The 27,918-nt window shown below is 38.7% G+C and overlaps 1 protein-coding gene across 9 annotated transcripts in view; it reads left to right on the top strand.

The window, feature by feature from the left end:
- Window positions 1-27,918, top strand: part of LOC129775002 (serine proteinase stubble) — a 344,680-nt gene that overhangs the window by 56,629 nt on the left and 260,133 nt on the right. For 7 of the 9 annotated variants that reach the window (XM_055779147.1, XM_055779148.1, XM_055779145.1 and 4 more), the window contains one exon: window positions 7,810-7,840. The exons of the other annotated variants lie outside the window; for them this stretch is intronic. The gene's annotated coding sequence lies outside the window, so the exon portion shown is untranslated. The remainder of the gene's footprint in view (window positions 1-7,809; window positions 7,841-27,918) is intronic. 9 annotated transcript variants of the gene reach the window in all.

Raw genomic sequence — 27,918 nt, 5'->3', positions numbered from 1 at the left:
AATATTCCAACCAAACATGACAATTGAAAATTTTCGGAAAATTATGAAAGAGAAAGAGAAAATTCGGAAAATTAAATTCCCATATGTTCTACAATTACATAGTGACAAGTGCTGTTAGTCCATTTGATGTTTGCGCTAGCGAAATTGATTTTTGTTCGAAACTGGAAATGGATTTTAATGTGATGAAACGCACTCCAATAAAAAAGTATCACCTAATTTGTTGATAAGAGCAGAACTCGAGGAAGGAATTGTCCGATTTAGGGCTGAAACATGTTATTTGCAAGTGGTTGAAAAATCTTGAACGAGAATTGTGTCTGAAAATAATCTGATATTATAATGATGAGTTTTTGTAGAAATACTAGGAATTTTATAGTATTTCTACAAAATATATAGTGTGCTTCTTGCCATTCGTTCGGATTTAAAATCTCGTGAATTACAACCTCCAAATTATTCAAATTTAGAGCAGATATGGGTTGAAGTATCATCCGCAAATCAAACTACTTTCATCTGTGTCGTTTACTTCCCACCGAATCTGATCAACGATCCTGAAATTATCAACCGTCATATAACTTCACTCACCTGGATTACATCCCGCATGAAACTGACTGATAACATTATCATACTTGGAGATTTTAATCTGCCAGGTATTGCTTGGTCTAAAGGAACACAAGCTGATTTATTTCCTGATTTATCTCGTTCCACAATTAGCGTGACAGCTACGAAATTGCTTGATGAGTATTCTACTGCAGGGTTATGTCAAATTAATGATATTTCCAACGATAATAACCGATTTCTTGATCTGTGCTTCGTAAGTAATGAATTGTTATCCAAAATAATTGTTGCTAGAGCTCCCGCCGCACTTGTAAAAACGTGTCGGCATCATCCTCCACTTCTCGTGTCGTTCATCAAGTCCAATACAACCAATTTCACGAATACTGCAGAATCATTTTATTATAGTTATCAGTACGCCGACTTCACATCGATGAACCATTTCCTCAACGCTTTGAACTGGGATGAACTGTTGATTCAACAGGATGTTGATGCAACTGCTGCGAATCTTTCTCATGTACTTTTATATGCTATAGACCAATTTGTTCCGAAGAAACGAAAGAAAGTTCCTGTCCACCCACCATGGTCCAATTCCAGCCTACGACGCCTGAAGACTATTAAGAAAGCTGTATTAAGAAGATTCTCGAGATACCGCAATGATTTGTGGAAATCTCGCTATGTTACCGCAAGTAAAAACTATAGAATCTTGAATAAGAGGCTCTTCGGCGAACACCAAAGTCGAGTACAACGTAAACTGAAGCTTAATCCAAAATGCTTCTGGAAACACATAAATCTACAGAGAAACGAGTCAGGGTTGCCATCTGTTATGACTTATGAACAGGAAGAAGCCTCTACGATTCCTAGCATTAGTGATTTATTCCGTCGGCAATTTAGCCGTGTTTTTGTTGATAATTCAATCAGCGACATTCTCATCCAAAGGGCAGTCGAAAACACGCCAGTTTTACCTGAAATTGGTCCTCATCCAATCATTGATGCAATGACTGTTCTCAACGTTTGCTCAAAACTGAAAGCATCATCAAACTGTGGGCCTGATGGAATTCCATCCATAATCTTGAAACGCTGCTCTGCTAGTCTTTCTCTGCCATTATCAACTTTATTCAACACCTCTATTCAATCCGGAATTTTTCCCAAAGCTTGGAAACAATCATTTGTATTCCCTGTATATAAAAAAGGCTGCAAGAGAAATGTGAAAAATTATCGTGGAATTGCTTGCTTATGTGCTATGTCCAAGCTGTTTGAGGCAATTTTACTCGATTTCATGCACCATGCATGTAAAAATTACATAGCGGAGGAGCAACATGGATTCGTACCTAAACGTTCCACGTCCACGAATTTGTTGCTTTACACATCATTCATTTCAAAAACGCTAGAATCCAGATCCCAAGTCGACGCTATATACACGGACTTCTCAGTTGCTTTTGACAAGATCAATCACCAAATTACAATTGCTAAGCTGCATCGCATCGGGTTCAATGGACCACTACTGCATTGGTTGGAATCATATTTGACTGGTCGAACAATGAGCGTCAAAATAGGTGACTTCATATCCTCCCCTTTCGACGTAACATCAGGCGTTCCACAAGGAAGTCATCTAGGACCATTGATTTTCGTACTATATTTGAACGATGTCAATTCTGTTCTCAAATGTATGAAGCTTTCATATGCTGATGACTTCAAACTCTTCGTGCGTGTAAATAACCGTGATGATGCGACTTTTCTACAGCGACAGTTAGAAATCTTTGCCAGCTGGTGTGAAGCAAATTGTATGTCGCTGAACTCATCAAAATGCTCTGTCATCTCTTTTTCTCGCAAACACACAACGATACAGTACGATTATGAGCTTTTCGGATCGATACTCAACAGAGTCACATGTATAAAAGACCTGGGAATTATTTTAGATTCGAAGATCACGTTCAGCGAACATATCGCATACGCAGTCTCAAAGGCTTCCAAGGCTCTTGGATTCATTTTCCGCACTATTAAACACTTTACGGACATACAATGCCTTAAGGTTTTATATTGCTCTCTGGTTCGCTCGATTTTGGAGTACGCTTCGGTCGTCTGGGCTCCATATTACCACAATAACATACAAAGAGTGGAGTCTGTGCAGCGTAAATTTGTCCGTTATGCACTGCGTCGTCTCCATTGGAATGACCCTCAAAACCTTCCAAGATATGAAGATCCTTGTAAGCTCCTGGGTTTGGATCAGTTATGCGTGCGACGTAACACAGCTAGAGTTGTTTTCGTTTACGATCTCATCCAAGCCAACATCGACTGTTCTGGATTGTTAAGTTGCATTAATTTCAACGTCAGAAGGAGAAATCTGCGTAACCACGAATTTCTCCGCCTTCCAACTGCACGAACTAATTACTCTCACCATGAGCCTGTTGCTAGCATGGCTCGAACATTCAATCGCCATTTTGAAAACATCGATTTTCATATATCAAGGAACAGAATAAAAAATCGTCTTAGACAAGCTCAAACGTTATTAGGTTAAGACAATTAGTTAAGTAGTTAGTATCATTAGGGTTCAATGTCAACCTGTTGATAAATAGTTAAATAAATATAAATATAGTAAAATTAGAAGATCAATCAATGAACAATTCTGCGATTGGACCCATGCACTTGCTCATAGTAAGAAAACGTGAATGTTTGAAGGTATTGATAACAAAAAAAAATTGGGCGGGACGGAGTTTGCCGGGTCAGCTAGTAGTTAATATTAACGGAAATTTGAATCATCCCCATTTTACCATACAGTTGTTTTGCATAATTGTGTGGTTACTTGTGTGCTGTCAACAAGATTCTTCTTATGCATTTGTGAGTTATAATATTTATATACCACTGTGAATCAAATGCAACATTCCTCATATGGACAAGGGAGAGAGGAAATATTGTATCTTAAGCTCCTTCCATTTATAACATTAGATATGTATAATTTGATATATTTGATATATTTGATATATTTGATATAATAAAAATGATTTGGTGTCCGTTCCTCACGATTCAACTCAAGAACGGAGCAACGGTCAGTATCAAGTTTGATGTGGTGGGTGGTGGGAAGGATTGTTAATATAATTTTTTATAGTGTGGTTTCCTTGTGATTATCATGTCGTGCAAAAAGTATCCCACTCGTTCTTTTGAAGTACCTACCGCCTCAGCTAACTCGCGTAACTTCACTTTACAATCGTTCAAAACGAGACGATGCACTTGTTTTACGATTTCTGGATTCGTAGCCCCTTCTGGCCTTCCAAAGTGAGGTACATCCAGGGTGCTTGTACGGCCCATTTTAAATTTACTAAACTACCGATAAACTGTTGTTCTCCAAGGAGAAGAAGTGGAATAATAATATCGTCAAACACTTCATTGATTGTTCAGGAGTTTCAGTAAACGAAATGTCATGAAACTTCACACATAAGCTAGTGACAGATGAATCTCTCGAAATAAATCTTGTTTATTTTTTAGTGGAGCCATCTGTAGAAAAATCCCGGGACTTTTCAGCCCATGTAACGGGTTTTCAATAAAAAATGAGAATGATTTCAACACCTTTCTTTAAAAAAAGTAACGAGCGTAATTTTTTTTCTCACCGTGAGGATAACTCTCTGGGCTCCCTACGAACGGGTTGCTCGTTTCTTTTCACTCGGGTTCCGTCAGTTCGATCAAAGATGGCGTCGAAGTAACAAGCACTCCGCGAGCGCGTTGTACGGTTCTTCGCAGCGCGTGAAAGTCAAGGAAAAGTTTACAGTAGACCACTTTCGTGACGGAAATGTGCCGGTGAGCACTGCTTACTGGATCCTGGCATCCCGGAACGTCGATCGGAAGACTGGTAGTGGCGGTCCGGCGAAGATCATGATGAAAAAGAAGAAGGAATCTCTAAAAAAGCTGTTCGACAACAAGGACGGTGCGAGTTTGCATGACGCCGGCCGAAAATTTTCATTCCTAAATCCACAGAACCCTCGAGTAGGAAGGTATCGTTTGTCGGAAGAAGTCTGGATGTGGATGACAAAGAATTGTCGCGGGACGTCATTCGTGCTGGATGACGAGAGTTATTTTTCGTTGTCAAAGTCTCACATTCCCGGCAATGACCGGTACTATACCATTGACAAGGTGTCCACACCCCCCGGGGTGAAATACAAATACGAGCATAAGTTCCAGAAAAAAAGTTATGCTGTATATTGCAATCTCCGACAGAGAGATTTCAAATCCCTGGTTTAATAAGTGCCCGTTTGCCAATATTAACTGACTTTTTTTTTGAAGAACAGCCGTTATGTTTTTAATAAAAAAATACTGAACTGTTTGAAATAGTTTTTTTGCAATATCATTGAAGAAATTCTCATTTTTCATTGAACCTCCGTTAGTGATATTTCAAACATTCATTGACCTTCCTGATAATATGTATCTTGTTGGTAAGATGCATATCTGTCCCTAAAGTCGTTGTTAATTTCGATGATTTTATTACAATTCTTCAACATAAAAAGGAAGCAGAAGCTTCTTATTTATTTATACCGAATAAGTTATAAACGGACGCAACTAATTTGCAATATCCCCTCTCTCTACACTGTCCATGTTTGTATAGGAGACGTAAGCAACAAAATGAACAAAATCGACTTTTTCGCCGTTATGCATTCTACGCAATGTGATACGTTTGCTCAACATGCAAACAAACATTTATTGTTCGAAAACATTTGAGCAATTTGAAAAAAAAGTTTCCGAAAAACCACTGTTTGTCCGCCTAACAGACGTAGTTCCATGCAGCTTTCATACATCGTTCAAAAATCAACAATTGTCAGTATTATGTGCTATAAGCTAAATCTACATTTGAATCACATTCTTTGTAGAGTCTAAACATGCCTGTCGGTGCTCCCGTGGTCGAGTGGTTAGCGTCACACATTATCATGCCGGGGGTTCGGGTTCGATTCCCGTTCTGGTCGGGAGAATTTTTCGTCAAAGAAATTTTCTCCGACTTGCACTGTGGTCACGCGTATTCTACAGCTTGCCACTCAGAATACATTCAAGGCGTGTTATTCGGCATAGAAATCTCAACAAAGTACTAATAAAAATGACGCAAGTAATACTACGTTGAGACGGCGAAGTTCCTCTAGGAACGTTAGAGCCATTTAAGAAGAAGAAACATGCCTGTCACGATAGTGTCTAATTACTTTGTATTTCCTAATAGATGAATAGAAGAAACCATTGAAACGCAAGATCGTGATATCGGTGAATCATGTTGCTAAAATTACCAACAATGCATATTGCCTTTTAAAATTAAATTAATTGAAAATAAAACGAAACTGCTATTCTCATCATATCCCCCAGTATTCAGGTAAAAAGTACTATCATAGACTCGCAACAAATCCAGAGCACCTTTTCTAGAAATTTCACTAAATTTCTTCCAAACCTTTTTGATTTTATCCGATAACAACTGAAACTACCGACGGAGACGTTTTGACATACTTGATTACGTCTAGTTATGCGAACACATGTTCATTGAAACGATTTCCAAATGGAAAAAACAAGAAGTGGGTTATACCTGTGATATTACCGCAAGGTAGACGTAGGACTACCATACAAATGAGACACAAATTTCTGCATAACTCGAAAGCACAATTTGGGATGTGAGGGTTTTTGGGTATGAGAAATGTTTCTATAATGGTATGACACCCCTCCCTCCTCTGGAATGGAGAGGGGGTCCCATAAAAATATTACACATATTTCAACCAAAAATATTCCAGTCAAACATTACAATTGAAAATTCTCGGAAAACTCTGAAAGAAAAAGGTAAAATTCGGAAAATTAAATTCCTATATGTTCTACAATTACATAGTGACAAGTGACATAGTGACAAATGTTGTTACTCCATTTGATGTTTGCGCAAGCGAAATTGATCTTGGTTCGAAAGTGGAAATGGATTTTTATGTGTTGAAACGCACTCTCATATCTTTTTCTATCTATACAACAAAAAAAGGATTGCCAGATGTGTTGATAAGAGCAGAAATCGAGGAAGAAATTGTCCGATTTAGGGCTGTCTTTATTGTGTCATATTTTCTGTATAAAACATTTATTCCATGTAACGGAGAAACATGTCATTTGCAAGTGGTTGAAAAATCTTGAACGAGAATTGTGTCTGAAGATAATCTGATGTTATAATGATGAGTTTGTCAGAAATACTAGGAATTTTATAGTAAAAAGTAAATTCAACGGAGACGAATAGAAGATCAATCAATGAACAGTTCTGCGATTGGACCCATGAACTTGCTCATAGTAAGAAAACGTTAATGTTTGAAGATATTGATAACAAAAAACAAATTTTTGGCGGGACGAAGTTTGCCGGGTCATCTAATATAATATATAATCACAATAATAGTCACGGCATAAACGCTATGATAATTGTCAAACAAAATTTTGATCTAGAATGTGACAAATTTTATGATAAAATTTCCGAAAATAATATCTTCTTCGCAAAGTCTCATCAGCATCTATTTTTTTTTCCTTTGTAGAAACCAAAGCAGGTTCATCTAAGCATGTTTGATTGATTGGATTCATTCTCGATTTTATTTACTCATTAAAATTCTTCAAAAAATTCAATTATTTGGTCTGCTTATTAATGGGTTAACACTCTAAAACTTATACCTCCAACGCTTTTGTTTTCGGAACTTTGAGCTTATACCCAGTATAGAAACGACAGACATAGTCCTATGTCAAAACGTGATATGTTTACTGATTTGGCACCCTTACTGGAAGAAGAAATTATGCGTCGAACAGTTCGCTATCATCGACCAATAGCTGGATCAGTTGATAGTAACTTGGTGGACATGTGTTTGATTTATCTCTTTCGCCAAAAAGTGTACATTAGGGTGCCAATGAAAACGGTCATCTTTAATTTCAAAAAGTTACCTCATTGAAAATGTTCACCACCTCGAAAAAATACCCTATACCAAATATTATCCCAATCGGACTTACGTAAATCGGACTTAAGGGAGAACGTCACTTCACGGTGAAAACGAAATGAATTGTATGCAATTTGTATGCATTTCATTCCGTTTTCACCGTGATGTGACGTTCGTAATCAGGCCCAGAGTGTTTTTTCGAGGTGGTAAATATTTTGTATAGGGTAATTTTTTGAAATTTTGGTGTCGATCTTTACCCATACATTCATTGGCGCCCTAATGCACATGTTGATTATTCAATCAATGCTCTGTTTATACACACAAATTACCCAATTTTTTTTTATTTTTTTTCTAGATGTCTTTCAAATGACGATCCGGTACAAAAGGTAATATTTCATTTCAGATTAATAATAACACGCAAGCAATATTCACATACTACTCTTACGTAAAACGTTATGAATCATACCCTAATTTCTGGATACCTACGAATGATGATAAATTCGAGCTTTATTTGTGTTTTTGTTGATTATGGATTTATAATCCTTACGGTTATGTACCTTTTATTAGTTCCAAAAAAAAAACTCTACAGTAAACAGTAAATCTGACTTAAAAAAGTTTTTACTGACTGAGATCTAGTTTTTACGGCAAAACATTGGAAGGAATTGTCGTATACTATCGATTGAATCGGACTATAATTACATATCGATAATTTAATGTTTCAACTTATCACATATGTGTATCGTCATGTCGTAGGATCCAGGGCGGAATAATAGCTATTTACTGTAACATGGCACTCGAAGCTTATGGTATCATTATTAAAAGAAAATGATTAATTTACGTTCAAATCCGCAAATTCAGTCGGTCTGTATCCAAGCACAAGCCAACTTACGATTATTAGCCGAGCTTTCACGCGATTCATATTAGCTGAACCAGCGGCATACAGCGGGAAACGTGTGGTGGATAGTATTTATTTCAATCCAAACTGTCAGTCACCACTTATCATTTGCGGGCGGTGTGCTGTAGACCATGCATCTGCTCGGTTCGAGTGCGTTTGGATTGAAGAGCTTCTTCTTCTTCTAAATGGCACTGACGTTCCTAGAGGAACTTCGCCGTCTCAATGTAGTATTACTTGCGTCATTTTTTTAAGTAATTAGCAGTGTTGAAAAAAATCATTTTCGTTAAGCTCAAATGTATAGATTTTCGGGCTAGGTTGCATCGAAAACCTATATATTCCAAACGAAAATCAAAATGACAGATCCAGACAACCAGTGAATATGAGCAAATGAACTATTGTTCTTCAATATGTTTTGAAGCTTATTTTTCCACCCAGTGTCATTTTCATCTTGATTATTCAAGATGCCAGAATCGAATTTCATTTTAGCCAAATGAATATCAGCTGTTGTTTACTTTTTACCTGAGGTAGCTGTGTGCGGTTGGTTTTTATTTATGCCGTTGTTACCGTCTCGCCAAACAATATCCTGCGCGATTTCCTGCAAAGTTCATTTCATCCAACTCTGGTATTTTTGTTCTCTAAATGGTCCAGTCAAACTAATTTTTTTATTTTTGAATTATGACTCAAAATCAATGCCAGAACGAATATCGTTTCGAATATGATGAATATCAACTTATTGCTTCAATGTACGGTAAAACCTGTTTTTGTGCGAATTTTTTTTGTGCGATTTTTTTTGGTGCGATTTCTGTTCTTGTGCGGTTTTTTTTGTGCGGTGTATGAAAAGAAGCATATTTGACGAAGTTATCGTCCATTTAGTTTTTTTCGATGGTTTTTATGCATTTCTGTACGAGAAAAGCATATTTGCGTCTCAATTATTCACTTCTGAAATCATTCCCCTCCTCTCATCAAATGCTCTAAGTTTTTCTAAGTTTTTTCTAAGTTGATTTCTAACAGCAACACGATTCGACATGCAACTAAAAGCACAAAACAGCCACGCGCAACCGAAAAGACAAAGGGCCTGATTCTCGAATACACTTCACGGTGGAAACGGAATGAAACGTATTCGCGATGACAACGGTACAGTGTCGACATCTGGATACGAGATTAGTTTCCCACTAAATTAATCATTATAATATCAAATTATCTTCAGATTAAATTTTTGTATGAGATTATTATATCACATGAAGAAAACAAAAGTTTTCCACTCACATTGAATACCAGTTCGATACGAAGAAGTTAATTTTCATTAATGATTTTTTATTTGAAAAGTGCTCATTCTGCCTGAAAACTCATCATTATCTTCGCTTCACTAACTTGTAAAACGTAGTTCAATGGCGTGCCGTTTATTTTGTTTCCACCGTGAAGTGTATTCGAGAATCAGGCCCAAAGTGTTCCATCGCAAAGGAGGGAAACAAAATGAAATTGAACGGTGAATGGCGTGGATTTGAGTTTTTTTTCAAAATATGTACCGAACACGATTTTTTAAAGCTGCTGGTGAAAGTTTTGCACGATTTTTTTATGCGACTTTTTTTGCGCGGTTCCTATCCCCCGCACAAAAACAGGTTTGCCTGTATAAATAACAGCGAAGTTTTGAACCCCACCCAATGCCGCATTCATTCATTATAGCAAATTTGTTCATGCATCAGTGATATTAACAAAATGAACACATTTGTTATTGTCATCAATATAATGAGGGCAGTGTGTTTCGAGCTGAAAAAAGGGCATTTACACTGAAATAAAATCATATTCATTACTCGTGAATATTTGTTGATGTTCTAAGACAGGGATTTTCAAATGGTGCTCCGCGGGAAATGTGTGCTCCGCGAATTTATAGCGAATGCTCCCACTTGAAAACCAACCTCGTAAAAAACATTCTTTAATTTAATTTCACTTGGCATATAGTGATTTATTTTCTTCAGTCCGGGTCAAATGTAGTGTAACTGTGACGCATAACCGAAATAGAGTTGTTTCCAGTTGGGTAATAACAATACAAATAGGATTTGTTTTATTGACTAAAATATGCAGGTGCTCCGTCAAATGTTTTTGCTATAAAAAGTGTTCTGCCATAAAAAAAATCTGAAAACTCCTGTTCTAAGACACTGGTTATTAGTTGAGAGTTCTATGCCGAATAGCACGCCTTGAATGCATTCTGAGTGGCAAAATCTAGAATACGCATGGCCACAGTGCAAGTCGGAGGAATTTTTTTTGACGAAAAATTCCCCCGACCAGAACGGGAATCGAACCCAAACACCCGGCATGTTAGGTGTGACGCTAACCACTCGGCCACGAGAGCACTTATTAGAGAGCTTGAGAGTCTATTTTTATCCGATGTGTGGTGAAAACGAAATTTGCTACCCTGAAGCAGTATACCGGCTCTGTGTGTAGATCTCTTGGAGCGATAAGTGATGGATTAGAGAAAAACAAGTGACAGAGATGGTGATGTAATATTAAATATAGAGAATTCACGAAGCAAGATAATTAAAATAATTATTTTCAGCATTGGAGACTCGATTAGAATTCTTATAGATTAGATTGGAAGGATATTCTCCTGGAAATATTCAGTTTCTTACTTAGTTTCTTTCGATTCATTTAAATAGAATGAAAGGCATAATTTTAATTGAATAAAAATTATGTGCTCTTGAAGGCTGAGCACTGAGTAATGAGTAATGTTTAGATTTAAAATAATATGCTAATGAGAAAGACAGTTTTCGAAAAATGAGTTTTTGAAGGAACAGTTTCTGTTTTCAATAAGTCCTTAACAAATAGTTTCGACTTAAATTAGCATATGAAAAGGATAACTCGCATTTTAGATGACCAAAATCTCATTGAGAATTCTTCAGAAAAAATCGAAAAAGCTCTGCTGAAAATTTCGCAGAATATAGCAAAATCCCACGTAGCATTAAACCATCCCGTTGATTACATTAAATTAGCATATTATTTGTGCCTACCGATGGTGGGGCCGCTCGGTCATCGTGATTAGGCGCGGATTTGTCGGGTAGCGGACGTCTTGGTAAATGAGCCTATATAAGTTTGCACAGGTTATCCGAGCGAACTCGGGAAAGATCTTTCCGAAGAAATCGATAATTGAGTTGTTCTACCTGCCGTTATCATTGTGCTAAAATCGTCTCGAAATGTACGCTTCGACTGATTCTGTGCTGTGAGGTAGCACAAATGTCTGTCACGAAAACATGATTCGAGAAAAGAAAAACACAAACAAATCCACGAGTTAACTTTTTTGCTTTGCAGACCAAAATCTATTAGTTGTGAGAAACGAGAGAGGTACCTTATTTAAACCTGTTTGTGATGCGATCGTTTGAGATTCATAAAGAGCAGGTACGGCCGGCAAACACGCACATTTCAAATTAACTTGTATAACACAAATATCGCGAGCTGCGGCTGCTGGCCGAGAGAAGACCAACCCAATGACCGGGGCAAGGTGGGAAAAGTGCACAGTAGCTATATCATCGGATTGGAATGCAAGTGCAATACTTTGGTGAAGATCCGAGATGAGTCCTGTAGAAGATAATGATGATTTATGCGTTCCTGCAGAGAAAGAGCGCGGAGCAAACCATGCAAACGGGATTCCAATGTGAGAAAGGATGTATGGTTAGATTATCTACTATTGACCCGTTACCGAGTTATGCATTCGATTTCAGGTCAGGAACTGAGAGCATTAACATCAGTTGTTAATACTATGTCATGGTTTTATTTATTTTTAACAAGATCAAAAATCTCGGATTGTATAGTTGTGTTCTATAGTTAAAATTGATTTTCAGAACATCACCACACTGGATATCAAGATAATCAAGACACACAGATGCTCTTGCCTGTCGGTGTCGATTGATCAGTATATTGAGCTTCGTTGTAATTATACCGAAGGTTCAATTCTGAGCCGACAGATCGAAGTTATACTTTGTTTCGCCGAAGCCCTTATGAAACGGGGTCATTAATTTTTTTATGCTCCAATCGGTTGATCGACACGACGATGTCCACATCTGGCGGCAGAATCTTCCACCGCAGAAGAAATTCAAACACTAACGGGTTCTGTACTTTTAAGTGTGAAAAGTTCTGTTTTACGACGCGTTCTGACCAACTGCAGTTCATTAAATCATTACCTATGTATCAAACAGTACGAACCGAACCCCGTTCAAATCGGATCCACCGATGGAAGGAAGAAATACATCAACCTGGTGCGTGAAGTATCGATAACATAAATTGTGCGAATGTACAAAGAGAGCAAAAAATAGAAAGAAAGAAAAAAAAACGCAGAAGCATAGCGCAAGAACGCATCCGCGAGGAACACACCGCGTGATATACGAGAGTGTAACGGTAATATGAAAGGAAAATCTTTTATTTATGTTCGCCGGATGGATGAAAATGCAGCCAGCCACATGCTGTGCACAAGGTGCATTACCAATAACTGCGACGATGCAGTTTACACTACCGCTGCCCCCTCCTTTTTGCTGTTTGTTTAGCCTCTATGCATCTCTATCTCTCGCATCGATGCCACAGTTTTCCGTTATGTTTTTCTGCTACCCCTATATGTGTATCGATCTGGCGAGATGTCGACATGGGTTCCAACTGCAAGAAGTATTTCGTTTAGAGATTCGCGGATACTGATAGTGCCTAGCTGCTTAAGAATTCTACTTCGGATTGAATTTCGGTTTTAGTGACATTTGGATTTTGGACCCACTGTGGGTTGGGATTTTTGCAATGGGAAGGATGAAAATCCCGCACGACAACGTTGCAATCGAATGAAGTAATGTGTTTGGTGAAAAACATGCCGTTAATTTATAAGAAGACTTGAGGACAGTGTCTTAGAATATCAACCAATATCCACTAGTAATGGAAATAATTTTGTTCCTGAGTAAGTTGACTTTTCTTCAGCTTGGAACTCACTGTCTATCGGGGACAATAATACCTGATTTACACATTCACTAGAAGTAGGATGCAAGCAGAGTTGCCAACCTCGCAGTTTTTCCTGTATCAAAACAGCCAAAGGCGAAAAGTCTCCAGCTTTTTATAATTTTCATTTTATCCAGCTTTTTTATTTTTTCGTCATTTACAAATTATACTCTTTTGTGCCCAGACTTGTTTATACTAGAATTGTGTTTACCATAGTATGATTTTGTGTGCATTATTTGCATGTAAATTTATGGCTGGGAGAATCGAGCAGTTGTGTAAGGATTTTTATTCCTATCTCAGCTACAATTGGTTACGAAGCAGTAAGTTTATTGAAATTCAAACTCTCTGAGATTTGAACGAATTTATTTTGGTTGTTCAAGTAGATAAAAACAACGTAAGATCGGGTAACCGTAACGATTATTCATTTAACCTTCTTGTCTCATGCTCTAAGCACGGTGAACAATACAACCAGAATATTTCAGAGCAAAAGCTCAAAATTATTTAGTTTGCATTCGAGAATTTCAAGATTATTCAGGACACTTTTGGATAGCTTATTAGGGCAGACTATATGAAAAATATAACCAATCAGAACAACGTACAGATCGATCACAAAATTATGTCAGTTAGGATAATGTTTATGTAGGTTCCGCGACTGAAATGTTGATCAATGATTATTTGTCCATATGTAAAATATCGGACAGCGCCGTACCCGATTCGATAAGTTTTTACATTGCACTCTGCAATAAAGTTCAAAAACGATTTTTTTTATCTTCGCTTATTTTTCGTCGGCCTATTTCCGCCACTTCAGTGCCAATCAACGACATCAGGGAGGCGACTCCACCTGTTCCTACCTATCAGACTCAACAACTCATGAGCCGGGCCAACTTATTTTACTTCCCCTCCGAAGGAAGACGTAACCAGAGATTTTTCGCCTCAGAAAATCCCAACGACGCCAGCTGGGATTGAACCGAGGCCGATCGGATTGTGAGGCTGTTACGCTAACCACACAACCACTGGCGCCGTCTAAAACGATTTAATTTCAATAATACTTTGTTCATCAACCTGACGATAATTGGTCCAACTAATGACATAGAAATGAAGCATATGTCAAATGCTCCCCTTTTACAAAGAGCTCCGAATGTTTGATATTCAATAATATGAAGTTAATAATAAATTTAGGAAGATCCTAACCCTGGATTTTATTGACGTCACTCCAACATTTCTGACGTTGCCGCATTCCAAAATTAGGAAAAAACAAACAGGAACAAAAACTATGCGAAGAGTTCTAACTTCCAAAAATTTTGTAGATATTCATAAAGAACAGTCAGGATTACTTAGAATGAATATGTAAAAAAAGTATAATGTTAAAATGTATGATCGAAAACAGGATAAAGAAAATTCAAAATGCTCCGATATTTACGTATTGGGTTGGGGAAAAAGAAATGTCGTATATTGTCAATATATGGCAACACTTAAACATACCTTGTGTTGTACTTATCCCATCGGGTCATACTATACGGCTATTTAAAGACGATAATCTGTGCTACAAGTGTCGTTTTGAAACCATCACCAACCCCGGATTGACGGCCAGGAAGGTTTTGCTGTGTGTTTGGTGGGATTGGAAGGGAATCATCAACTATGAGCTGCTCAACTATGGCCAGACCCTCAACTCGGTTCTCTACTGTGAGCAGCTTGACCGTTTGAAGCAGGCGATTGACCAGAAGCGGCCAGAAATGATCAATAGGAATGGTGTTGTTTTACACCAGGACAACGCTCGGCATCACACAATTTTGATGAGCTACGGGAGCTCGGATGGGATGTCCTATTGCACCCACCGTATAGTCTGGACCTGGCTCCAAGTGATTATCATCTCTTCCGGTCCATGCAAAACGCTCTTGGTGATACTGAGTTGGCCTCAAAAGAGGCTTGCGTAAACTGGCTGTCTGAGTTTTTTGCAAATAAGGAGGGGGGGGGGGGGGGGTTTATAAGGGGGGATAATGAAGTTGTCTTCAAAATGGCAACAAGTTTGCGAACAAAACGGCGCATATTTGATTTAAATTGGATAATTTTAAGTATGTTGAATAAAGCGTCAAATTTCGATCAGATAAATGTGTTGCGATGCTTCAAATGCGGAGAATTTGGACACAAGAGCACGGATTGCAAACGAAATTGTGAAACGTGCTCTAGGTGTAGTCAGAAACACAAGACATCTGAGTGCAGGTCAACTGTATTGAAATGCGTTCATTGTTTGAAAATAAATAGAGAACGGAAAATGAATTTGGGCGTCAATCATGCCGCATTTAGCTCAGAATGTTCAGTCTATCAAAGACTTTTTGATTTGAAAAAAAGCAGCTTGCATTTCAATAAATAGCAACCAGGTTCCAGAAGAATTGTGAACCAATATTATATTTTGTATTTGAATATTGCGGGACTGTCAAAAAACTACGTAGCTTTACGTCAGATTGTTGAAGAAAAGCGTCCACTTTTGGCCCTCTTGTCGGAAACACACATCGTTGAAATAGAATCGTTTGATCAGTATAGTATTCCGGGATATAATGTTGCTGCTTGTCTATCACATTCTAGACATACTGGCGGTGTTGCTATTTATGTCAGAGAATCAGTTAAATTCAATATTCGCCTCAACGAAGTTATTGATGGAAACTGGTTTTTGGGCATTCCAGTTGAACGTGGCATGAAGATGGGTAACTATGGTGTTTTGTATCACTCTCCGAGCTCAAGTGACCAACGTTTTTTGTTTGCTTTAGGAAAATATCAATTGGCGAGATTACCATAATTCAAACCATTTGAAGCGTTTAGCAGACTTTTTCAATTTAAAACAAACAGTAAATGATTATACGCGTATTTCCAGGCACAGTGAAACTTTAATTGATCATGTTTATTCCAATTTTGATACAGTTTGCTCTGTCACTGATACAAATTTAAAAATAACCGATCATGAGACCTTAGTTATTAATGTAGTAGATAATTTCGTTAATAACGATGATTTTGTGAAATTAAAGTGCTGGAGGAAATATTCGAAACATGCCGTCTCGAATCTTGTGTTGAGAAGCTTGGATTTTCCATTCGGGACGAGTAATTTAGATGAATCAGCAGCTGTTCTAACTGATGTCTTGAAAACGTGTTCAAATCGATTAGTTACGCAAAAGTTTATATGTGTGAAAAACTCGAACAGCTGGTACAATTTGGATCTTTTGCGTCTCAAACGTAAGAGAGACAGGTGGTACAATAAATTTCGTAGAACTAATAATGAAAATCATTGGAATATGTACACGAACGCGCGCAATAGATATTCACAATCTGTTAAGAAAACTCGTTGTGAATATATTCAGAGGAAGATTGATCAGCATCAAAGCAACAGCAAAGAGTTATGGAAAATTTTGAAATCCCTTTTGAAACCTAATAATAGCAAACCGCGATCCATAACTTTTAATGGCACACTTGAACAGTCTGAACAGATAATTGCTTCTAAATTTAACGATTATTTTGTCAATAGTGTTTCATTGATCAATCAATCTATTGAATTGGTCGATGAACCTGATGAAATAAAACAGCCGATTAATAGTAATTGTAGTTTTGAAAGTTTTCACCCAATGAACTTAGAACTATTTACTTTTCTTTAGGAAAAACGGCTGGAGTAGATAGTGTTAATGCTGGAGTTATTCAAGATTGCTTTCATGTTATTGACTACATCTTGCTGGACCTTATCAATAAATCTTTACTAACTGGGCATGTACCTCAGGTGTGGAAAGAATCCCTGATAGTCCCTATTCAAAAGGTTGCTGGAACGATTAAAGCCGAAGAGTTTCGTCCCATCAACATGTTGCACACATTAGAGAAAATATTGGAATTAGTTGTCAAAGGCCAGCTGTTGGAATATTTAAATCATAACACTTTGCTAATAGCAGAACAATCGGGATATCGGGCATTAATGACATGCGACGAGTTTTACGATTTTGTGATATCAATCTTTTTGCAGATGATACAGTATTATTCATTGCAGCTAATGATTTAAACCAGGTCGCGTCACATTTAAATGGAGATTTGCATTCTTTAAGTAGATGGTTGAAGTATAAGCAATTAAAATTGAACATAAGTAAAACGAAATACATGGTAATCTCGCGAAATCGTTCAAATGAAAACGTCTCTATTGTTATTGATGATGAGACTATTGATCGTGTCGGGAAATTAAATATCTTGGCGTGATTATTGATGACAAACTCAAGTTCAACACTCACATTGACAATGTCATCAAGAAAATTGCCAAGAAGTATGGAATCTTATGCCGATTGAAAAACGATTTAACTATTTGCAGCAAAATACAGCTATACAAATCAATCATCTCTCCTCATTTAGACTTTTGCTCTTCCATTTTATTTCTGGCCAATGAAACACAAATATCGAGATTACAGCGTTTGCAAAATAAAATAATGCGGTTGATACTAAAATGTAACAGATTCACTTCCTCATCTTTAATGTTGGACGCTCTGCAATGGTTATCCGTGAAGCAAAGGATTGTTTATTTAACTATGGTGTTCATTTTCAAAGTAGTTAAAGGTTTGCTACCTCGATATTTGTGTGATCGAGTTGAAAGAGGAAGTGACTTTCACAGTTATAACACAAGAAACGCGAATGAATTGAGAACACCCAATTTCTTGACATGTGCTTCACAAAATTCGTTGTATTTCAAAGGTATAAGTGTGTTCAACTCGATGCCAAGACATGTTAAACGTGCAACAACACTTACAGAATTTAAGAGGCACTGTATTTCACACGTGAAAGCTGTGTTTCATTAACAGCCCACCGATATATTTTTAAATTTTATGACGAAGATTGTTACTGATGAAGTTTTTTTTTGAATGGATTATATTTTGCAAACTACTTAATTTTTTAAATTATCTTTTTTTAATTTGTATTTATGTCCTCTCTATTATTAGTTAAAAAAAAATAAAACTAGTCTACATAAGTTTGAGCGTCGCGCGCGTAACACAGATATAAAGGATATTAAATTGAAAGTTTTCTAAGTGCCGGTCTAGAAATTTTTCGTTAAGGAAATTTTCTCGATTTCTCTGGATGAGGATATTAATAGTCAATCCAATACAAGGCTGGCGGTTGGGCTTGTGCTCTGGTGGACCACTCGGCTGCAAGGGCCTCGTCGGGACCGTATCGGCTCTGTTGCGGACATGACTGAGTATTGGCTTGTCATTTGACATTGCAATTTTTTTTGAACTTATATCTGTAAATAAAATCAGTTCGTTTTTGTTTGTTTGCCTAACTGATTTCAATGCTAAAAAAATAACTAAATTATCTTTCAGATAACTCGTTTTGCTCAAATCTCTGAAGAGGAGGCGGGACCATCATCATCATCATCTTTTAAAATACGACATTTCTTTTTCCCCAACCCTATATTAGCGCCACCGGACGCTGATATTAACTATATTAACGCAAAACGGACGTTGACGAGTGACGACTTCGGCAAGAAGAAGAAGACGACTTTAGACTTTAGAGAGAAGCAATTAGCGAAGCCTAAAGCTCTGCAGGAGGAACAGTTACGACTGAGGGGACTCGCACACCGGAGAAATATACAACTAGCAAGCAGCAATACGCAGTATGCAACGGGTATATGATATTATGCAAACAATCTGCTTAATGAAAGAAACTTGCCAAATTATGGGCCAACACGTCGTGTTGATAGCGATATATGTTGCTTTACAAAGGCTACAGCGATATCGTATTGCGTCGGTGTGCGAGATCAACAAAATTGTTATGGAAAAACCCATTGGCGATAATATTGCTTTTTGCATGTTAGGCGGCTCGCACACCGGAGCAATAAGCAACTAGCAACTGTTAACATGCAATAAGCAATATTATCGCCAATGGATTTTTCCATTTAATTTTTGTTGATCTCGCACACCGACGCAATACGATATCGCTGTCGCCTTTACAGAGCAACATATATCGCTAGCAACACGGCGTGTCGGTTGAAGAGCAACTTATCGCCCACATTTTGACAAGTTTCGTACATTAAGCCGATTGTTTGCATAATGTCAGGGGTTTTTATTGCTCTGGTGTGCGAAGAACAACAAAATATGTTGCCTGTTGTATATTGCGTATTGCAATTTGCTAGTTGCTTATTCTGCGGTGTGCGAGCCGCCTTACTAGTTACTAGTTGTTTATTGCTCCGGTGTGCGTGCCGGCTAAAGTGACAATCATTGGAAAAGCAATAGGAGCTGTTGCGGCAGCATGCAGAGCAGAGCGGGAGAGGATCAATGATTGCGGAATCAGGAATTTCGAGAGTATTCGACGGAAGCATGCTGCATCGATAGATGAAGGTTAACTGCAGATCCCAGGATAGCGTGACCAAAGATCCCTCGGTAAAAGGGATAAATCCAAAGGTACCACCACTACCTGGGCATTGCCAGTCCCCAAGAAAAGCCACAAAAACCTGGAAACAGCTCCTCTTAGAAAATTGCCGCCGCTATAAGCGTCTTTGTCCAGTCCTGGCGGTACTCGGGAGGTAAAGCAGCAGTATCACGATGGTCCTCCTGCGAGATAGTGGGGTTGGTCGCAGGCCTTGCAAGCCGCACCACTAAAAACACCAAGCAACGAACGATACACAAGAAGATTGTTAATCAGGCCATGTTATAAAGACGTTAAGCCAAAATAAATAAATAAACCACCACAACCTAGTTACCCACCGACTCCGCTCGGTAACGGAAATCCAACTCCTAAACCCCCTCCGCAAACACGGCCAGCCTCACCGACACCTTAACCAGACGATCCACTTCTTCAGCTGGTTCGTTAACTGCGACAGCTTTCGTTAGGAGAAGGAAACCGGCAATCTCACCGAACCCTGCATACCTGTAAATGGCGGCCCGTCAGGTTACGAGCAAGGATCTACCGATTTTCAACGGAAACCCAGAATCTCCAACGTGGAGAACCAAGTTCGACTCCAAGAGTGTCCGAGAGGTAGCACTTTAGAAAGCGTTCGTAGTAGACTTCTGATGCTTGAAAAAGCGCCTCATTTCAGAAAGACGCTGGAAATGCGTTTTGGCCGACCAGAGCTACTTATCCGTTCGATGTTGGATCGCATTCAAAGTTTGTCCTCTCCCAAACCAGAACGATTGGAAACGCTGATTGATTTTGGACTAGTGGTCCAGAACTTGGTTGTACATCTAGAGGCGGCTTGCCACGCGAATCATCTGAATGACCTCACTCTGCTACAAGAGCTGGTAGCAAAATTGCCAGAGCAGATGAAGTTGGACTGGGCTAAATACAAATTGCTTCACGCAACAGCAACTCTTGGCACCTTCGCCAGCTACATGGAACAGTTGACTCAAGCTGCCAGCGAAGTGTAATTCGGTGTTACATTCATCCAGACTTTTGAGCCGGAAAGGCCAAAGAGTAAGAAAAAGCCAGTAGCATACTCCTACTCGCACGAAAAGCAGACCGAAGCGTCTCATCGAGTTCAAAACGATACAGGAACTCAGTAAAACCGTGCCAGTTTTGCAAGGAGTCTGGACCAGTGTTGCCACACGTACAGATTTATCTGGAAATGTACAGATTTTTTCGTTATTTTTAGTACAGATTCTGAACGGTACAGAGTACAGATTTTCGTCAAAAAGTACAGATTGGTACAGATTTTTTCCGCGGGTGAAATTCCTTACATTCGAACAAAGCAACATTAAGGTGCATGACGAGTTTTACGCCGCAGTATCGCTTGGAGCAATTTTTTTAGATTTCAATTCATGATAGTACGTAATATAGATTTTAAAAAACTATATACTAGCGTTATAAAACACACGAAGGACTTGCAAATGTAAATGTAGTATTAGTAGTAGATGAATGAGTATTTTTTCATGCTAAATTTCTACAACGAGTATATTCGATGGTACAGATTTGTGGACGGAAAAGTACAGACGAGAAAGATTTTTAACTCCTCTGGTACAGATTAAAATGTGGCAACACTGGCCTAGACATCGAGTAGCGAGCTGTAACGAAGCCGTTACGGATCGCCAAAGGTTTGTGCAACAGCATAACCTTTCCCAGATGTGTTTGAATTTCCACCAAATAATCCCTTGTAAAACCTGGAAAGGCTGCAATGTGGAAGAATGTCGGGAGAAACACCACACTCTCCTAAATCCACCAAGCATCAAGCAGTCATTCGCTCGTGAACATTGACGATCGAGCACGTCTACATTGTTTCCGTCGTCGACTCTCCTGGATCGTTCTGTAGACGGTCTAGTTGAACCGTTGACGCTGCAATGGACCGGGAACGTCACACCCAAGGAAAACAGCTCCAAACGTGTACAGTTGACGATTTCTGTAGAAAAATAAGACGCAGACACATCAACTACGCTATGCTCGTACGGTGGATCAACTCCTGCTTCCGAAGCGATCCTTATCGTACTGGGTACTGAGTGAAAAGTACCCTCAACTTGGCGGCTTACCCATCGACGAGTATCACTTGGTGGAACCGAAGCTGCTTATCGGGTTGGATAATTTGACACTCGGGATCCCGTTGAAAATAAGGGAAGGGGAGCACAACGAATCAATTGCTGCGAAATGCAGATTAGGTTGGTCGATATACGGCACTGGTGCGTACGGGCCACGCCGAGGACTTTTCCGATAAACTTCCATGTTTTCGCTATTTCGGGTCCTGATCATGGGATGAATGAGCAGCTAGACGAATTATTCATTCTGGAGAAAACCGGAGCCGAACTGCCGTTCGATATTTCGGAATCGGAAATGAACCAAAGAGCGTGGAGATTACTGGAGGAAACTACTTGTCGGGTGATTGACAGGTTTGAAACCGGACTGCTTTGGAGATGGGACGTCGTAGAATTTCCGGACAGCTATCCCAAGGCCGTACGTAGACTTCAGGCATTAGAGCGCAAGATCCTATATTAATAGAAAGGTTACTGTCATCGTGCCACACCAGATGAGTTAGCAGCAAGAGGCGTAACCCAAGAAAACCCAACAAGGTGTGATTGGTATGGGACTCGGCTTTGCTGAAGGGACCAGACTTGCTCCGCCTCTCATTGCAGTGTTGTACCATTTCCGCGAACACAAGATTGCCGTTAGCGGAGACATTTAAGGAATGTTTCTCCGCATGATGAATTGTCCCAAAGATCGTTAATCGCAGCGTTTCCTATGGCGGAAAACTTCTAGCGAAGCTCGTCAGATCTACATTCTCGATGTGGCCACCTTCGGGTCAACCTGTTTCTCATGTTCGGCTCAATTTGTAAAAAACAGAACGCGAAGGATTATATGGATGAATTCCACCGGGCAGCGAAGGCGATCGTTAAGTACACTACGTTGCCGACTATTTAGATAGTTTCACGACTGCTGAAGAAGCCATCGAGGTTGTCCAGCGGGTAAAATACATTCACTCCTAGAGTGGATTTGAAATCCTTCTTCTTGTCGAATACGGACCGAGTGCTAGCAGCCATTGAAGCTGCGTTGTCGGACGATGTGAAAGAGCTCGGCCTATCGAGGGCGAAAAACTCGAATCAGTGTTGGATATGCGGTGAGACCCACATGATGATGTCTTCTCATACGCAATGTCGCCTAGAGAGGAGATCATGAAGATTATGGATCCTGCACACATACCAACCAAGCGGGAGATGTTAAAGCTGGTGATGAGCTTGTCCGATCCTCTCGGGTTCATAAAATTCTTCTTCATTCACGGACGGATCTTAATCCAGGAAGTGTGGGTGGCTGAATTCGATTGGGATACTCCGATCAATGATAGAATTCAGAATTCAGATTGTCTTTGCGTGGATAATTCTGATCATCATAGGTATCATCAGTTGGTGAGCGTAAGGATTGACGAAATTCTATCATCAACAAGAATGAATGAGTGGAGATACGATCGCTCAGGGCAAAATCCTGCAGATCCGACTACAAAGTGGGGATCTAGACCAAATTTCGATCTGGGGAACTTATGGTTTCGGAGACCTTCGAACGGAAGAAGAGTGGAAATAGTGGAAAATATTCGTGCACCACTGTGACCGAAATAACGAACGCACAGCATGCTCATTGGCAAACTCCGAAGTCTCTTATTGACGTTACTCGCTTCAGTTAGTGGAAAAGGATCCAACGGACACAAGCGTACGTCATCCGTTTCCTACACGGCGTATTATCACAAAGGGAACTGGAGCGATACGTTTATACACATTTTCTGCAACTGGACAGCTTGGCTGTCATTCTATCCGTGATGACGAATGACAGTGTCGACATCTGGTGGCGATATCCATTGAAGAAGGAAAATTATTCTTCAAGAGATTAACAGGGCCGAATAAAGCTTGAAATTGTGAAAATTTGAAAGATGTTTCCACAACATATTCTTTTATTACTTCAAACACGTAGTACTGAACCTTACATGACAATTTTTATTTACATTTCCTGATATGTTCACTAGAACACATCATATATCGTTGTTATCAGATACAATTTTCGTTCAGGAATTTTCATTATAGGCAGAAAAATGCATTAGTTAAATACATAGAAAACGTATTTGTTTTTCATTTATAATTTTAAATTTAAATTTCCTGAGATTTCGAACAAAACACATCATTATAATCTTCTTCTTTTTTCTTTTTGGATAGCACTAACGTTCCCAGTGGAACTTTTGCTTTCTCAACGTAGGTATTACTATGACACTAGTTTTATTAGTAGAACATAGTTGAGATTCCTGTGCCGAAAAACACGCCTTGAATGTATTTTGGAGTAACAAGCTCTAGAATACGCGTGAACACAGTGGAAGTCGGAAGAAATTGCTTTGACGAAAAATTCCCCGGCTAGCACGGGAATCGAACCCCTGGCATGAGAATGTGGGACGCCAATCACTCGGATACGGAAGCACATCATTATAATCTACACTCGACAAAAAAATTAGAGGAAGTCAGAAATTCAAAGTGATTTTTGATATGCAGTAACTTCGTGAAAAATTAACACATATTGATGGAATATACAGGCAAACCCTTTTTTGTGCGGGGGATAGGGACCGCACAAAAAAGTCGCATAAAAAAATCGTGCAAAACTTCACCAGCAGCTTTAAAAGATCGTGTTCGGTATACATTTTGAAAAAACTTTTTTTGTACGGTAGATAGGGACCGCATAAAAAAAATTTCCCCTATGAAAATAACTCAAATCTACGCCGCTCACCGTTTAATTTCCTTTTGTTTCCCTGTTTTGCGATGAGACACTTTGCCTTTTCGGTTGCGCGTGGCTGTTTTGTGCTTTCAGTTGCATGTCGAAACGAGTTGCTGTTAAAAATCATGTCATGCAAAAACTTAGAAAAACTGCATATAAACCATCGAAAAAAACTAAATGGACTTCGTCAAAGTTGCTTCTTCTCATACACCGCACAAAAAAAAATCGCACAAAAAACAAATCGCCAAAAAAAATTCGCACAAAAAAAACCGCACAAAAACAGATTTTACTGTAGATCCTACGATCCTAATTTTTCATTTAATATCCTATACAATATTTGCCATACAGCTGGTGATTTGGTTTGGGGGCACTTTTTACTCCCTTACCCAGGCAGATCCGTTGGAAATATAAAAAAATATATTTTGTACCACGCAACACTGAAAAAATCACACATATCTAGAAAACCCGTAGGAATACATTTAAATGTGAATTAGAGTAGTACTGAATTTCTAAATCCCAAAAAAAAAGATTTCAAAATTTCAATGCCTTTGAAATAAATCGGATCAGTAGAAGGTGGGACGCGTTTGAAGTTTTGCGTCAAGGCCGTACTAGATTAGATACCGCTGAATTGGCTATAACTCCGTAAGTAATGCGAATTTCAAGAAATCCATCCAAGCGAATTTCAAGAATTCCATCCATATTCTTGAATGTAGACAATTTCAAAAATATGAAGAAAAAAAAAGTCGATTTTTTCCTAATTCCTTAAGCCAGTACACTGAAGTCGCTTTTTACGCGGTTTCTGGAATTCACGTGGTTTTCGGAATTTACGCTGTTTTTTTCGCGGATTTCGGAATTTACACGTTTTTTGTTTTTTTACGTGGATGTTTACGCGGTAAAAAGTGACTCCAGTGTAAAGAGATTCTATGTGCTAATTGATGTGACTTTTCACGACATAAGTTTGTATTGTATCACTGATTAATAGCTGAGAAATAAAAGGAAAAACACATATTATGATTGTAGCATGCAAAAAAATCAGTTAATCAATTGTTAGAATATGGGTTGCATTTTAAAATAATAATTCACTGTTTGTTAAATTTTGTACACGTACTTTGAAATTTAAGCAGTTTATTTTTACGCGGATTTTGGAATTTACGTTGATTTTGGGATTTTCAGGGTTTTTCCAAAGTGGATTATGAGATTCATGCCCTTTTTTCACGCGTCACGTATTCCCCGCGTTCAGAGCGACTCTAGTATCAAAACGTAAGTTTGCATGAAAATCTATAAAGCTGAATTTGAAATTAAAATGAAAAAAATTGTACTAAATGTTAAGGAAACGTTAATACCAACTACTTCGTTCAAAGTTTCGGAACCGAATATCATAAACAACAGAAGAAAGTCAGTAGCAACAGTGGATCACTGATCTTAGCCATAATTTTATTTTGTTGCATCTCGAAGCACACAGTCTAGTCAATGTTCGAGAAAGTGACCAAAACCACCCAACCTAGTGGAGCAGGTTCTATTGCTAGATATTAATCCCAACAGCGCCGCCAACCTGATCACGAACCTTTGCTTGAACTATGATAGACTTTGTGAGGTTTTGCTACACTTATTCTGTGGGGAGGTTGAAAATAATTAGCAAAAAGCTAGAAGCTGCAGGAAGATGTGGGATCTCAGTTTTTATCGCAGCTATAATTTTCCTGCCAGCAGATATGTTATGCGGTTAAACTGGTTCACAGTGCTTCGCCGGGGAACTAGTTTCCAACTGTTTAGTCGAGCAGTCCCGACGTAATTTGATAGGTGGGAAGAGTGTAAAGAGATGTCCAAATACACCCACACGGCTGCTCATTCGCACAATATCTTCATTGCTACTCGTAGCATCACTATTTGGAGATTTCATGTTTCTTCGTTGGTGAAGTATAATTTATTCTAATTAGACGCATAGTTTTGTCGCTGATGCGACAGTCGATTACGGTAGTTGCATAATTATGTACCTGTTCAAGGAACATCATTCCGCGATGTATATGCTGTTGCTTCCCGTTGGCTGGTTCTTAACGATCACTTCCTCTCTGTGATACTAGAAAATGGTCTTGAGTGAAAGATTTGGTTTCATTGAAGAAACGATTAGGTGAGCTGAATCTATACGATGGTAAAAAATGATTTAGGCTAAATGTTGTTTCATTAGTCATGTCTTACGATCTTATTGAGAGATCTGGGCATTTGTTCCATGGATTAAACCATCGTTTGATACAACTTCTAGCATTTCCAAAATTTCCATTCGATTATTTCCACGCCAAGTGGAAACAAGTAGAGTAGATTCATAGAGAACGTCAGCATTTCGCCGATTTCAGCAAACGGTCGGTTGATTGACCTTTGACGCGTGCACGCCGCGAGGTAAATGATTGATGAAACGTGATTTACAGATTTACATTCGAACGGATGAACGGATGCTGGACGAACTTTTACTTTTGCGGCGGTGTCTTGTTAAACTTATTCGTTGCTGCGGAAGGCGATGACGGCTGTTTGTAGAGATTTGGCTTAACTTGACCTACCGATCGATATATTTGTTTGAGAGCATTTCTGATTCTACTGTTTGCCGTTTGCTGCTTCCTGCTCGAGTTTATTGCTTCGTAGGCACTGAATGGAAACGAAAATGAAAGCCTTGAGCGGACTTTTTTGATACAGTTCCAGTTTCAGAAACGAAGTTTTGTTTTAATTATATACTTTCCCAAACCAATCGGGGGACTGAACTGATGAATGTGTTTTCGTGATTCGGACTGTCCGGCCAATGATAGGGGCAATAATTGAATTTAGAGAAATTCAGATCGGTAACAATGTGAACTGTCGTTTTATTCAGAAAACTCTGTTGATGTGATTTTTCATTGGTTAACCTTTCAACAATAATCACTTGAGTTACAATGTACTGACGGTGTGAGAAGGCAATTTTGAGGTTATTTTTCCACACGAAAAAAAAACATCCAACGAATTCATCGATATGGTCATCCATTGATCAATCATCGGACTTCCGATTAGATGCGATGAGTTGGCTACAGTTGATTGCACAAGTTGTTTTCCTGTTTTTCTAGCGGTTCACAAGAATTGTTACATGAAACTTGCGAAACTTGAATGGTTACATGAAACTTGCGATGTTCTCGCAATCAATCCGATTACTTTCGTTTGCCACGAAACTAATGTTCCGTGTAATGGGTTGGTTATGTAAAACAGCGTAAAATTTATTGTTTTAAAGTGTCTGGTCCGCTATTAACTAATCGCTGTTCAAATTATGTATTGAAGGCATCTTCGGATATGCAATGAAGCGAATGATTGAATTTTATTATGTTGATCCTAGGTTATGTATTTTTGACGTAAATTATATCTGCACACGATGAGACCGAATGCCTCGCACCGCTGTTGCTTTCAGAAAAACCTATTTAT

This window comes from Toxorhynchites rutilus, chromosome 3 (genome assembly GCF_029784135.1).
Source record: "Toxorhynchites rutilus septentrionalis strain SRP chromosome 3, ASM2978413v1, whole genome shotgun sequence".
In the NCBI taxonomy this organism is placed as follows: Eukaryota; Metazoa; Arthropoda; class Insecta; order Diptera; family Culicidae; genus Toxorhynchites; species Toxorhynchites rutilus.
Note: the sequence above shows the minus strand (reverse complement) of the source record. Positions and strands in the feature narration are given on the sequence as shown.